The 16,184-nt window shown below is 43.7% G+C and overlaps 1 protein-coding gene across 8 annotated transcripts in view; it reads left to right on the top strand.

The window, feature by feature from the left end:
- Positions 1-16,184, top strand: part of nrxn2b (neurexin 2b) — a 1,057,142-nt gene that overhangs the window by 930,269 nt on the left and 110,689 nt on the right. The gene's annotated exons all lie outside the window — the stretch shown is intronic.

The following is a 16,184-nucleotide window of genomic DNA, read 5'->3' as shown; positions in this document are numbered from 1 at the left end:
CCATACTGAGCAAAAATGAGCTGCAGCAAAAGTATCAAAACGCTGTATCTACTGGATAAGTTGTTATAAACACACGGGAAAATCCACACAGAGCTGCATTAAAAGTGAAAATAGACCATTTAGCTGCAGTAATAAGTAACCATGTCAATACTATTGTTAAATAAAAATACATAAATGGAGCTTTTGGACATTGGCTGTTCTGTCTATGATGGACAGTGCAACAAAAATTAAAAATAATATTGAATGAAAAATTCTGATATAACTTCTCTTAAAAGTGTAGACTACTTACTCACGAAAATGTAAATGAGTAAAATAATGAATTCCTAACCAAACTGCTGTGAACAAGTCAGTCTATAAACCATCTATTCACTTCAAAAGGCATGTTGAAGAAAAGCCTTGTACTCGTATTGGTATTCGGTATCGGCAAGTACTTAAATCAAAGTACTCGTATCGGTTTTAGAAAAAGTGGTATCGGTGCATCCCTAATCCTAACGACCCTAACCTAACCCTGACAATATAACTGTAAAACATGAAATATGTTAACAAATAATTCCGTCCTAGATCCGCTTGTACCAGCAGAGGGCGCACTATCACAGCAGATCCGCCACACGGTCGTGGATCTGCCTCGGCTCCGGGTCTGCAGCTTTCTATTATTGACCAACTCAGACCATGGTTGACGATTGAAGCTTCAGTGAGGGTGTAAAAGTCACCTTAATTGGGTTGTCATGAGCAACTCGCTCTTTGTAGATCATTTATTGTCCTCGTGAGGAAAATCACGTTGTGTTTTTTCCGTTTAAGTAAATCGTGTTTTGTTGATGATTTCTGCTGCGATCTGCGAAGGCCAGTTTGTTCGTTTGAGCGCACTGTCGGCTGTTCCATCACTATTATTAAAGGAGGCTGTGTCGATGCAAAAGGGAATTTATCTTGCTTTTATTTATTTGCGGATGTCAAGCTGTTGTTTGTGGGATGTGGTGAGTTTATGGGTCTCCAGCGTCAGGGTAAAAGGGCTTCCGCGGGGCAGTAAACAGCATCAGAAGTCATTAAAGAAATTGTGCCAAAATGAAGGCCTTGACAAAAGCCATTAAAACACATTACATTTGATTACAACTGGCATTAAATCTAAAGTTCCCTGGAAAGAATGAGACTGCTCGGGTCTTTCGCTCCAGACGCATGTATTCGCGATACGTGATGAAACTTTTTGTCTGCGCTACATTGTTCCTCCCGCTTTTAGCTTGTGCCCGTCTGTTAAAGGTTATTCCTAATCACGGCTAACGACATCTTTTAATACTAATTAGGGGACAGTTGGTGTTTGAAAAGCACATTTACTCTGTGGATAATTGAGTAGTTGACCTGTGCCTTCACTGTGCAAAGTCATTATTTAGTTAAGTACAGGTAATTATCAGGGCGCTACGCATGAGGGAACTGTAGTACTACTTCCTGTATGTGGAGGGATTTTGGCGCGTAGACCCTGACAGGAACGGTCATAGGTGCAAATGAAGGGAGAGCAAGTGTGTTCTGCTGCAGTGGACATGTTGGGCAAAATGGCTGCCATTATAAATCAATCATTTTGTATAACCCAATATCACAACAGGGTTTGCTTCACAAACAAACATTCAAACAATGAACCTGATCAGAAGCTGATTCGAAGAGGAACGTTCTGAGCCTAGTGTTGAATGTAGAGACTGTGTCTGCTTCTTTAACGCGAGCCGGGAGTTTATTCCATAAAACCGGAGCTTGGAGCTAAAGGCTGTACCTCCTACAGTGATTTTGGAGACTCGAGGAATCACTTGTAGCCCTGCGTTTTGAATGAAGAGTGCTCTGGTTGGCTGAAATGAAACTATAGCGTCTTGGAGATAAATCGGAGCCATACCCTCTATGGCGTTAAGCGCGAGGAGCAGGATTTTAAATTTAATTCTAGGCTCAACAGGAAGCCTGTGGAGAGACTTATAGAGACAATATGCTGTTCTTCTAGTCATTTTCAGGGAAGGAACCCCACTGTATTAAAGGCCCTATATCTGACATGTTTTATCTTTTTGCTCCATTAAAGTATGTTAGTATTAGTAGTTTGCATTGTGTTATATTATGAGAGTCTACCATTGCGTTTTACGTTCAATACATTTTGCATATGACAACTCTGAAATCACCTTACTAAATAAAACAGCTCAAGACAATGAATAGACATGAACTTTTTCAATTCTTTGAAGAAAAATAGCCGCACAACAGGCCCCCCCCAAAACATCCTCGACCATGTGTATCTGTGATCCCCCTCTGTCTCTCTCTGTCGCTCACGCGTTTACGGTGCACATCTGCGCGCCATCAGCCCTGTCCGAAAGGCCACTGACCCCAATTTGTCCAGTACAGAAGGGAGACGGGAACACCAGGGGCCCCCGGGGGTCGCTCCTCATTCACTGCTTTGTAAACGGGAGCTGACGTGCCGGGGACTTTCGCCAATAAGGCACTCGCTGAACTCCTGGCATTTCGTCTGAGAGGGCGGCGTTTACTCGACAATTACGATGGTTCCATGTCATGTGATTTATTCATTTAGCTGCAAACGTGTCGTCGTCATGAGGTCGAACCATGCATGAAGCATTTTTATGTAAGGAAAGAAACCCCAAACAGCTACTTAGAGCTCCCTCAGAACTGGTCCAGTGTTGGATAAGGAGCACCAGAATGGGGCCTTCTGACTGGGGTTTGTTAGCCCTCAGGCGTCTTGCTGAGTTGGCACACATTGACTTTACTTTGCTCTACAAGTTTAATTATTCTTCTGTCATCACCTGTCATTTGAACACGATGCAGAGATGACATTGATAGTTCAAAGCTAAAGAAACCTTTATTATGTTAATCCAGTTGAAGAAACGACCAAATTAAACAGGATTTCTCAACTGCGGCAATGAAGCGAGATATTATTTCAGATTTGATTTTAACAAGGAAACAACATTTTACCATGGTTTCAAGTTAGGAAAAAAAAGTTAATTTTGCATCATGCGTATGTTTCCTTTAAAGTCGATATAGCTTTTCCAATGGCTGCACAATTTGGAAAAAATACATAATTGATACATTTTCGAAGAATTAGGATTCCGGTAAGATTAACACATTTGTTTTAAGACAGCATCAGTTGTCGGGGACTTCGTGGCCTTGGTAGGGTCTCCCATGGCAAACAGGTCCTAGTGCAGTGTGATTTGGGCAGCTCGGACGGCTGCCCCCACGACCCGGCAATGGACAAGTGGACGATGGATGGATGGATGGATGGATGGATGGATGGTCACAGCCTTAAAATGAGCCTCCCACAACTTCTTTGGTCTCATGGGAGCTGAGAAACATGACGGTGAAAATCAGTCACAAGTTTGTACACATCTGACAGTATTCTATATATTTTATGTTGCAGACTTTTGCTCATAATTTCAGAACCATAAAAGATAGAGGGCCAGATCTTGTGGTTCATAGCGCAGGCTGTAGAGAAGACGAGTACGCAGACGGTGGCGCTCCTTGCAATCTTCAGTGTCATACCTGGCGCAAAAAGTGGGCAGGACAGGAGGGGGGGGACAGACTCGCATTGTGATGTTGTGGTGCCGCCCCCTCCCCATGCTTTCCCCAGACCTGCGGAAGGCGGTGGTTTGCGAGGGGGGTTCTCTTGTACACGCGTAACATGCATGATGCAGCGCGCAATCTTTAATAAAGATTAAAGAAATAAAACTGTCCCTCCGCTGCTGCAGCCGCTCACTGCAGATCAAGTTGAGCGGGCGGGACAGAGAGGCAGCAGCCTCGCGCTGGACACCGTTCGAATGCGCAAAGTTACGAAATGTAAAGGATTTAACTGATCAGAAACTGTCATATCGGCTGCGGAGGAGTTGCAGAGTTATGCAGCAGTTGCAAGAAAACTGTAGCGTATTGTTACATTTACGCTCCAGCTGCAGGATTCTTGGAGCGACTGAATTAAAAAAAAAAAAAAAAAAGGTTGCTATGCGCCCTGAGCTGTGGCTACACAAGGAGCATCACCGGGAGGTAAAGACTGACACACGATAGAAATGTCACCTTAAAACTCAGATCAGACCTGGTGTTGTGGCACTTGAGGCATGTGTGGTTTATTCTTGGAAACTGTTGTTATTTTGGTGTTAGGGGTGTGCGCGTTGATCTACTGTAGAAAGTAAGCCGTGCGTAACCTACGCTCAAGCAGACTTTTCAAGGCAATTTTGCTTTCGTTTTAATTTGACATCGATTCTAAGGAAGAAGACAAGGCAGCGCAATGTAAAGAGGAACATAATGTGAAGGTTGCCATAGAAGAGTAGCGCGGGTGCTGCTTGTAATGAACCACGCCTCAGTCGGCCTCTTTTTCTTAAATAACGCCCTCTCCCTAGTGGTGCAACCTTTAGCGCAAAACCTGCGCCACATGCAAAATCGCGCGTGTGCCACGCTGCTTTTAGAGTTGCGCACGGACTGCGCCAGTCACAAGATCTGGCCCGTTTTTTGTTTTGGAATCTGCTAATTCGTCTTTCAATCAAGCTCCCTCAGAAGCACTTACTAAACATGAATATCTCCAATAAAGCGCCCCCTGCTGTCACAGGTCGACACTGACACACTGACTTTAGAGCTTCATACACAGGATAATAGACTAGACTTTTAAATTGCCCAAAAATATTGGCGGTGCATATCAGCCTTGGCCAGTCAACCCCAGAAACCGGGGTACACTATTGTTGTTTTGGCCGAGCCCGGAAAAGGCTGCGCAACTTTCTCCCCTTGCTTGAACAAATCCAGGCGCGTGTTAACAAAGAAACCACATTCTAATATACTTCAGAGCTGGGGACCTCTGAAGCCTTCAACTTAGTACTCCTTTCTCGACCCTCCATCCGTCACGCTCGCGCTCCTCTGCTCATTTAGTGCCTCATTCCCCCGCTGTCTCGCACACCTCGCTGCTCCTCCGCTGCTCTCTCCCAGCGCAATTACGTTCCATTTGGTGCCACCGCTCCCCGAAATTACGGCATGGGAGTCTCGCGTCCCGTTAATTACGCCTGCCTCCGCCGCGACTGGAGTGGAAGGGGGAAAGAGGAGCGCATTGAAATGAATGGGAGGGCCTCGGGAACCTTAAGGGGGCCCCGTATCATAGTGTGCTGACGGACGGGCCCCGAGGACGTAATCAAGGCGGCGAAATGGCTCCTCGCGCCCGGCAGGGTTAATGGCGATAGAGCGAGAGTGAATAACGGTGTTCGCTTTTGATTTCAGGTTAGAGGGTTTTGATCGAGGTTGAAATTCAGTGACTTGGTGTAGTGGTTTACAATTGGATGACCGTAATGTAAAGAAAATGGTGTCGCTATATTGTGAGGTTCACTGTTTCAGACACATAGAGAGAATCCGTGTGTGCGTCGGCTGATCATTGAAAGAATGGCCAGTAGTGGGTCCGGAAAATAGATAAATACAGTCCAATTGCATAACGAAGCAGGTAAAAATCAAACAGTGAGAGGAACAGATGTCTGAAGGGTATATTCACCAATGCAATCATGTGGTTGTGCAGGTTTTAGCGGGCGTTTTTTTTTCAGCGATCGCGTTTGTCGAGTCGCCGCGCTGTGATCCACATTCAGATTTTATTTATTCAGACGCTTAGACATGTTCCAAATAGTGAGAGGACAAATTATACTATCCCAGCGTATTTTACAAAACAAAAACAGAAACAGCGGCCAATGTCTTATGCATGCAGTTTTTACAGTTCTTTTCAGTTCTCCACATAAAACGCGAATCTGCTGGATTGTGGAAGAAGAGCTTTTTCCACTGTGTTACTCACTAAATTGGGCTCCCTTACGCTAATTTTGCGTCAAGTGTCATGCTTGATGCACATCAACTAGCCGGATTAATGTACGAACTTCTTTGTGACAGAAAAAAGGCGATGGGACTCCCTGATAACACAATTCACCACACTGCGGTTTAACAGGGACCAGCATTTCACAGAGAGCCATAACATCGGGCACAATGTTGATCTAAAACAGCTGAAGCTTTGGTGTCTGTAGTGAAGCTATGATGAGTGTTTTCAGTTTGCAAAGAGAGGATTAATCTTAGCAAGAGATGGAGAGGTCAAATTAAGTGCTGTCGTTCTGTATGAGCCATAGTCGTCTTAGCGTTGCCCCACATGAACCAACAATAGTCAAGTTGAATGTGTGGTGGGGCATCTGGTGCTCTTCTAAACAATAAAAAAGACAGTCTTGACATGTTTCCTTTCTTTTTTTGATTTCAGCTTTAGGAATGTTTTTCACTGCACTGCGGCTGTCCAGTTTCCCATTTACACGCGCTATCATTCAACGCTTTATCATGAAGTACTATCTACAACCGCATTCCACCCTTATCCCTCACAACCCTCTCCTTTCCGCCTGCCTCCCCATTACCTCTCCCATGTCCTCACAAGGCTTCATTTAGCAGACAGGGGGCAGCGATCAGCCCTTATATCATTCTGTCACCTGCAGAGGAAGAGTTGAAGCCAGGACTCTTAAAAACTTTCTCCCCGAATGACCTTAGCGCTTGTTCTCCCGCCTCATTATTTACCATGGGCGTGTCTCCAAGTGTGGCCAAACTTTTCTCCCTCCGACTTGACATTTTGAGTTTGCGACGGAGGGGGGGTGGTGGGGGGAGAAGAAAAAGCTTTGAAATTCATTAACTGCAAAATGCCATTGGAGTGAATCATTGCACGGAAGAGGAGCGAACGCGGCGGCGCATACCGCTCGTGGTCGATTCCTGTTAAGATCCGAGGCCAAAGGAAAAAGATGGAGCGCTCGAGTTTTGCAGGGTCTTGATGCGACGTCGCGTGGGTTGGCGGGCTGGACTTCATTATTTCGGCTGACTGGCAGAGAGGAGCTCGTGTTTAATCAGACGCGGGAGTTAAATACCACGCGGCTCCTCGGAGCGGAGCGGTAATTATAGCCACGGATGTGTCGGAACACTATCAATGCTGAAGTGGCTCTCAGGTCCGGGAGCCAAAAGGTGAACAAATGTTGACTGTACCGGAGATCTACTATTGGCAATGCCTCACTTACACGAGTTTATATATTCTTGGTACTTCAAACCCACTTTTTTGAAGATAGACATGTCTTTTCATCATTAAAAACATCCCTGGAGTGGTGTTTCATTTCTATCTCTCTTCGACACTCAAAACACCAGCCCGTGTGCCGGTATACTGTACATCACACGGATATTCACATGTCTGGACCTGTGGTTCTCTACTTCATCATCTTAAAATGACAAGCCTTGGCCCAAATTGTTAGAGAAATAACAATGGTGTTCGAGAGGATAGATGAATGACAGGCAGCAGTCTGGATGTCTTATGCAGGAGAAGTTTATTTACCATCGGTGCGGGACCCGGAGACATGAACTCGAGACATTGCGCTAGTCCTACCATTCAAGTCTGTCTATGCTTCACAGAAGAGGGATAAATACCCTCTCAGAGCGTCATACTGATACGCAAGCATTCAGTGGCTGAGAGTGGGCGCCTGAGCACCACAGTCAAGGCTATGACAGAGATAGTACGACTGTACAGCCTGACCCAGTATGATAAATAGCGATTTAATGTTATCCTCTAACACAGATAAGAATCAAAATGGTTCCATTTAATGTAAAATATTGATATTTTGGAATAGGCATTTGAAAGATTGGCGACCCATAGAAAATGGCTCCACGACCCTCTTTTGTTTTTTTACTTTGGAAGTCAAAAGCTCTTTCTGTGTCTAACATACCCAGTACAAATCCTCTATCCACTCCCCCATGTCCAACCGCGTGGAATGCTCCCGTCGGTTCCCCCACTCAGGGCGCTAACCAAATCTGAGCCGACACAACTTTTAATACTTGGCTGGGCATCGCGCGCTCCTCCATCCGGCTGACAAAATGTCCCCCTATAGTCACTTCCTCGTCTCTCGCATGACATTAGCCTCGCGGACCCCTACAGGAAGTGTCACACGGGGGAGGGGGAAGGAAGGAAGGAAGGAAGGAAGGGGACCTCATCTCGCCCGATCTTGATGTCATTATTTCGCCTGGACACCGACATCGCCTTGGGCCGGAGGGGACCGCAAATAGGGGGAACTAAATCGTGAAATCTTTGCAGACTTGGCTAGCCAGATGCCCTTGGAGAATCCTTGGACGGTTTCCGCGTTGGTGGGAAAAAGCAGCTGGGGGATTGATGTATTGCCATGCTGAAACGCCGTCAGTTCAGACTCCTGAAAATTAGCCTCAAGGGGGAAAAAAAAAAAAAAACGTGGCGAGTTGGATGGCTAATTGGGATGCGCAAAAACTGTAGGCAATTTTTAGATCAATTAACTCAGGCAGGTATAGGCATGAAAACAGATTCCGAGCTTTAGCTGCGTTCCAGGTTTGCGGCTTTCTCGTTAAAAAAATAATAATGATTGGAAAATAAAATGATCTTTGTGGTTAGATAAACAGATGAGGGACAAAAGCTTTCCTGGTTACATAAAGTTATATCAGGAAATAGCTTGTTGTCAGCTCGTAAAGCTGTAATCTTACTTTAATTGGGTCGTTTCTTCTTTTGCGCTCAAACTGTGGTCATTGCAGCACCATTGATTTGTCGGCTCACGCTTTCTATCATGTGTCATTGCCACTGATGCTTTTGCTGACTGCTGAGTCCCCGCCCCCTCTGAGTGACAACAAAGGCAGAATTAAAATGGCCGCCGATTGGAAAACTGGGATCATTTGTCATTCTGGAGATTTTCCAAGCCAGTGTCAGAGCCACAGGAAAATACATTGTTGCTTCACCGTCAGAAGTCTTTATTTAGCATGGACAAACATATGAGCTAGTTTGACAATTGCTACTATCTGTCAAGGCCATGCCAGGGCTCATTTTTGGGGGAAACGGCTCCCCCTGGTGCTTTTTGTGACGTCTTTAATCTGTAAATATTCACATATTGTTCAGCGTTCAGCGGCCTAATTAATGATTTTCTTGGTCTTAACATGAACATTAACGTTAGCAATAGCAGCTAGTAGATTAGCTACTGATGGATATTTTCTCTCACAATCTAATGAAACTACATCGTAGGCTGTATACATTTCATTAAAAATAAAAGGAACAGAATAAAAGCTGAAGCTATAACTACATTTTAAATCAACAAGCAAAAAAGTTAAAAAGCAAATGTTACCTTAATGATCACGGTGGGGTTCAAACCGTCTTCTCGATGAATTATTTGCAGCAACAGATAACTTCCATGGCATCCTTTAAATGGTTGACAAATAAATAAAATAAATGTTTCATATATAAAGGATAAAGGACAAGAGCTTCTCTCACCCAAAGGGGGCGCTAACTTTCTTAGTGTCATAAATGTTGCTCCTATCTATCTATGGGGTTCAGATTTGAACTCTGAATAACTCTTTCACAGTTTGAGCCCGGTGAATCTTGGCGTCATCTTGGAATACTCCTGAATCATCAATGAAGAAGAAACCCTTTGATGGAATAACCTGGTCATTCAGGATGTTCGGCTGACAGTGTCACTGAACCTAGACCTGACCAACTGCAGCAGCCCCAGTTCAGAACAGTTGATTAAATCCAGGTGGCTCTTTTATTTGTTTTTGACAGCAATGACAGTGACCCTAAATCATTTTTTTTTTAAATGTATCTAACATCAATTCCAAAATCCCATAGCACTGTTATTTTTACCCACTCTCTGAGATCTAACTTATTAATGGGGGAAGGCACGCTTCTCTTGTGAACCTCTGAATCGTCTTGGCAGACGGCGCGCGCCAAGTCTCACCACTCCGACGCACCTTTCACAACCCGACACATCTTTTTCCCGTAGCATTCCGCCATCTTGTCACTCCGCATCCGTCTCCGCGGCGTACATTAGCGGTCGTCAGCGCCAAAATTGTGACGCTAACCGCCTCACTGGGAACATCTCATCTGCAGTTAGAGCCTGACTCGGCTCCATCACTGACTGTAACAGGCTCCATACGGCTCCATAAGGGCTCGGGTGTGATTACGCCTTAGGAAGACCATAGTTCACTACGATTGTCGACGACTCCTGACCCTAAAGTGACCCGTAGTGTGTGATGGATGAGAGGAGGGAGTGGGCACTTAGGAGTGGACAGTGGAGTGTTCTCGGGAGGGCAAGTTTAAGTTTGGTGTTTTCTGGTTTACACTTGGTTTAAATCTATGTCCATTTTAGTTTCGGTTTATATTATCATGATGTTATATTATTTATGTGGTGCTACTGAGTATGAACGTTTGAGAAACACTGTTGTAGAACGGGGTTCCCAAACCTTCTTAGGCTGCAACCCCCAAAATCAAAAACAAAAATTACAACAGACTATAATACTAGCATTGATCATAGTATCATAGTATTGATACTCTAAATACAGCATCAATACTATGGTACTTCATTTATATCTTTGACTACACAGCTTATTCAATGTCAGAAAAGCAACAAAAAAAATTGTCTCAAAATCATCTTGCCTACCTCAGTGTCCCGCAACATTAAAGGGGCTGGAAGCAAGTTCGCCATTTTATACTCACTACTGCCACCTCAGGCCATATGTGTAACTGCACCTTCTATATTAAGCTCGTGCATGACGGCAATTCGGGCCGAAGTGACACATTTTTGAGTGACATACAGGATTTTTGAGGCAGTTGTGGTGAACAGGTCTGAGCTCATTCTACACATTAGGACATGGCTGGAACATGTAGGGGGAGGAAAATACTTAATTTTAACATTTTTAAACTCCTTATAGTCCCTTTAAGGAACCACTCACCCATTCACACTCTCATTCTTGCACTAGTGTCAGCTGCCCCACTGTCTGCTCTAAAATGTACAAAAACATGTTGTGAATAACTCCCTTGTGGCTTCAAAAGGAGATCGTGTCCCATTTCACCACCTGTACGGCAACACAACAGGGACAAACCTTCTACCTTGCCAGGGACACATTGCCATCTACTGTTCTGGAGTGTGTGTGCATGGTACGACTTTTGAATGGTACAAAACACGTTTACTTATTATAGAAATGCAGTGGAGTAGAACATACAGTATTTATCTTTTAAATGTAGTGAAGTAAAAGTAAAAAGTTCTCAATACAGATGCTCAAAAGTTCTACAAAATCAGCTGTCGTCTCCATTTCAATTCTACCATATACTGCATATTTTAAAATCATACTGTCTCCAATGACACCTGCAACACACAACACAATCCAATCGCTCCATCTGTTTCAGACTTTCGCTGCATATTACACTGCACCAGATTTGCAACCTCTACATTTAACAGCAGCCTAAAACCATATGCCCCCAATGTGACACTTAACCCGAACCTGGTAAACATTTTTAAAAGTGTAAACTGCTCCACAAATTTCAATTACAGATAAGTCCCCAGCATTCGGCGAGAATCCCCCCCCCCTCCCTTGCTTCATCCCCGGCTTATCCAAACAACTCCCACCACGGCTTGTTAATTCTCATTATCAGACAAACATAGGTTATCTGCGGCGGGGGTTAAAGATTGCGAATATTTAATTAAGTGGTGAAAAATGGGACGTGGCATGCGTTACCGTTGGGGAGCGAGGACAGGGAGTTTGTCGAGCCAGAGATGCTACAGTCAGATAGATGGAGATGGGATCGCCAGATAAGACTGTCAAAAAGGCTTTTAACCACCGCGCTCGCTCCTCCGCCCCTCCGGATACACGCAGGGAATCTGAGTATCATCGGAATCATGCGAGCTGACAGGACGGAAGTTTACATGGGGATCGGATAACAGAGCGAAGAGGTATAGACGCTAGAAGACATGGGAGACGTGTATTGGAAACAGGTATGTGAAAAAGACGGCGGAGTGAAACGTTTTTCCCCCTCATTACAATTATTTTCAAATCATGTGTATTGCACGTAATTTAGAAAGACAATTTACAAACAACATGGCAAAAAGTTATAATAAGTATAAGTCATTTATGGTTTTATTATTTTTTCAGAGGGGATTTTGGATATATTTTAGTTTGCTGCTAAAATGAGATGCTGCACAAATGTAAACAAAACCTCATTTTGAGAAAATGGGCTCTAAAGTTTTTGAACATCTTCATGCGCCTGTACAGTTCTCCCATTTGTATTCACTGCTATGGCCAGGGCTGTCTCCCAGAAAGAAAAATACTATAGTTCCCATATACCATAGTCATCTCAGTGACCTTTGGTGCTACACATGGATACCAAACAGGTCAATATTTGTGAATGAATATGCGGCGCATGAAAGACGAGGGAGCACCGTGTTTCCTGGTTAAGTATCTCCGATAATAAATTAAGCACCGTAAAGGGTGAGTCGGGTCTTTTATTTATCTGACATTACGCTATTAAGAAAACAAGATAAAACTCGTTGTACGCTGACATTAAAGCTTAGAACAAATCAGCGATAAACCTTAGAAAATAAATCCATTCATGAACTAAAATGGCCCATTTGACTCATCAAAGCAGCCACCTTTGCAGATGTAACAGCTGGAGACACTCTTTCTACAATGGAAATGGAATTTCTTCCAGAGTCACAGAAGTTACTTTGTTTTTCCTCTTTTTTCTCCCTTGATGGTGCTGCAGAAGGCTCGGGTTGCCAATCCAGGTGTCTATCATTGTGCACAAGTTACCGACCCTGGACACAGCAAAACAGCCATAAAACCATCACAATTCCTTTTCCCAACCGTGACGTACGAGAGCTACACATTTATGGGAACTCCTGCAACAGTCAGGAAGAACTTACTGAAGAATATTTGATGTACTTCTAAATCGATATGAAAAGAATATTCTCAACATACTACAAACCCAGCCCGAACATGGTTGTTGTTACTCATTACATTCCTGATAGTAACATCACTGATCGATTCCTTACATTGACTGGACACTCCCTGTGGCCCTCTATCCACAATAATGACCGCTTTTGCCTTAATTAATTCGCAGCATGAGATCTTTACATCGACAGACTTCCAAAGGGGCACATTTTCCAATACGGCCTCGAATCGCACAGACTATTCATTATTGCACCACAGCCCCCTTTCGATCTCACGGTCCATGTGTTACTGAGAAACTTTACGGCCTGTACATCAACATAAGCATATGTTCGATATATGTTGTACAATGTTGGATGGGCCCACGACGTGGACTTGTAAACTACATTAAGGGCAACATGATAAATCCATTGCCGTCTCAAGAGGAGGCTTATCTCTGTCTTCCAAAACAACAACCTTTGAAAAAATTACAATTGTAGTTGAAAAAGTTGTCAAAAACACCTCTTTTGGTTGTGTTGTGAAATATATTGATTGACCAGAGGGGGCAGCAGAGTGCAGTACTGTTGAGATGTTGTACAATCCCTCTATAAAATGTGAAACAAAAATATATATCAAATTGTGGCTAAATTAAGAAGGGCTGACTAAATTTGGAGTAGTTCCTGGAGTAGGAGGGGATAGGAATTATGGGTGGAGCTAGGAACTACAAAGCAGCAAAGATTGGAAGATCATTCAAATGTGAGAAAATGGAGCGAAAACACAACTCCTGGTCCGTTTTTTGACAAAGTTCCAACTTAGAAAAGGAAAATCAGATTTTGCTCAATACCTCCCTTTAAACGTGTGGTCATTCAGGCCTAATTATTCTCCCGCTTTTCCCGTTTCATTGCTCGAAACAAGTGCTAACAAGCACCTCTCCGGCCCATACATCCCCACCGCTGTAGGTCAGGCTCACTACGTGTGGAGGTACAGCGCGTTGGATGGGCCCCATGGATCGATAAGCTATTAAGGTGCTACTCCCACTGTGTGGTCCCGACTCTGACAATCACGTGGAGGGCTGGAGCGGAGCGTTCGAGAGGCTGTAAACTACGATCGGGGGAAGGTGTTTCTTGAGGTCTTTAGCCATCGTCCACAAGGGAATGCACAACAAGGTTCTTAATCAGCCTGTTCCTCGTTTGGAGCGATGTCGGAACAAACTTGGAACGACCAACTTTGGAACTTTGGAGCGAGCTTAGTGAATGCCACTGAAGTTGTTTTTAAGAGTGTGGAATTGCATAAGCCACTGATTCGTAAACTTTTCACACTGAACATTGACTTAACTTAAACAAAACATAAAAGATCAGATGTATTGATTTTGACTAGAGAAAGTATTTTTTATCAGGTCTTTATCAATTTAAAACTCATAAAACAGAGAAAACAAACTACGATCTATCTATTTAAGACACAGCTTAGTCATGAGCCTGGCGGTACTTGGAAGGACAAATATTTGATTATGTCGGTGTGAAAACTTTGAGAAGAACTGTTACATGGTATGACAACTTTGCTTCTGAACAAATCCAGGCACACACTAAAGGAGTTTTGGCCCGACGTGCCTCTCTTTGAGTTCGTGCAGGTCTTAGCACAAATACAACTGTGTGAAAGAACTGGACGCTGCTGCTACTGCCCAGTATGTCAACATGCTCGCTTTTCCTAAATAAACAGAAAGTGTGAAGTCCCGGGCTGTGAAAGAATTGTTTAGTCTGTCACTTCATATGACTGTGAGATGAAGAAGATTGTCCTTATGTCTGTGTTTTTCAAATTGGAAAAGATTTTTAAACCCTGGCTTAAAGCTAATATCAGTTTGGGCGACTTCTGAACTTCCTGCTATTTAAGAGCGTTGAAGCCGACGTTATGCTTGAGAGGTATTTGGTCATCATTTCCCACATATCTAGATCCCTATCATGCATTGTGTAGGTTATAAAACCCTTTTAGTAATGTGAAATGTTTCTAAAGAAAGATGGATGCCTGGCGTTGCCATGAGGGCTACAGTAGGCTATACGGCACTCAAACATGTGAATGACTCCAGGTGCTTTTTTGGTGAGGGAGCAACATCGTAAACACTGTAGAAAGCCGGCGCACATTTCAACGAAATGTAATTTTTTTGTGGGTCAAAATGTGCTGTAATGCAACTCTGGATTTGATTTCTTCTCCACTTTGTCTCATATAGTCGTCTCCTCGTCCTGCCTTACAAGCGCTAAACTTAGCCTCCATTTCTTGCTTTTGAAGTTGCGCGTGTGTCAGCAGAGCCGGTCGAGTTCTCCGGCGCGCGGAAAGTTTTTAATGAGATGTTGGTGAGCCGCCGTGCAGACACCCGAACGCGCATTAGTCACAATGGGTCGTTAGCGGCGCCGCAGATGGGAGGTGTATGAATCAGCACGCAAATGAGAGCATCCATTCTTAATGAGTTATGGGGGGTGTGGCTGTGTCATATGGATCTGGAGTTGGGCTGGCCACGGATGTCCTGCCAGTGTTGTTATAGACAGATTTCAGTGTGGACAAACATGAGACATTAGACGGATGTGCACGTGCATACTCAGTGCAGAAACCAGGTGCTTCCCATATCACGCATCATTTATATTAGATATAGTTGTTGTGCACATGGGCTACCCTCAATAAAGGCATTGAATTACCCACCGTTACAGCTCGAAAATTGTTCAAAGTACGTACAAAGCTTGTCACCTGAGGACGTGGGGCATTTAGGTCTACAATTATGCATGTCAATGTTAGCTATGGAAATGTTCTTCTTAAATACTGTAATTAACATTACTTTGGAAGAGTGCAGTCATGGAGGGCTTGCACCCCTATACTAGATCAATCTGAAGACCAACACACACCATTTGACACACGTCCATGTGCCATGTCAACACACACTGAAGGCTTTTCTCAAACTGTGTGGCACTTTAAACATGTGATTTATCCATTTATAATAAATCATATTATTGTCCTATAATGGTCATTGTTACAAGAGAGCAGGAAAATGTGCAGGTTAACTGGCGACAGACAGGTGTTTCCTTGCTCAGACTGCACTGATATTTGTGTTGTGTTAAAAATACTACATGCTGCTTTCAAAGACAATGCATATAAATATGAATGCGTCCAATGGCTACTTTCCTTGTGTATTATAAACATGACAAAGATTATCCACACAATTCAACACTTGAAACTTGAAACTTCACGATTGTCAGTGGTCACATGTCTGCTTCCTATTTAGCCATGTGCAGTTGTAAACACTGTATAGAGTTGTGGCACCTCGAGTTGTTTTTACCCAAATGGCGAATGACAGCAAGACAAGAAAGAAAAAACATTCAGCACTAGTTTAGCTTAAGGACAGCTGTTATGGGAGTAGAAATATTCTCTTACTAAGCGGCTGAATCGTTAGAACCCTCATGCATCTTTCAACAGCTACGGTTTAGTCCCTGCATTGAAACGTCACTGAG

Source organism: Gobius niger, assembly GCF_951799975.1.
Source record: "Gobius niger genome assembly, chromosome: 21".
Lineage (NCBI taxonomy): Eukaryota > Metazoa > Chordata > Actinopteri > Gobiiformes > Gobiidae > Gobius > Gobius niger.
This window is presented reverse-complemented; position numbering and strand designations above follow the sequence as displayed.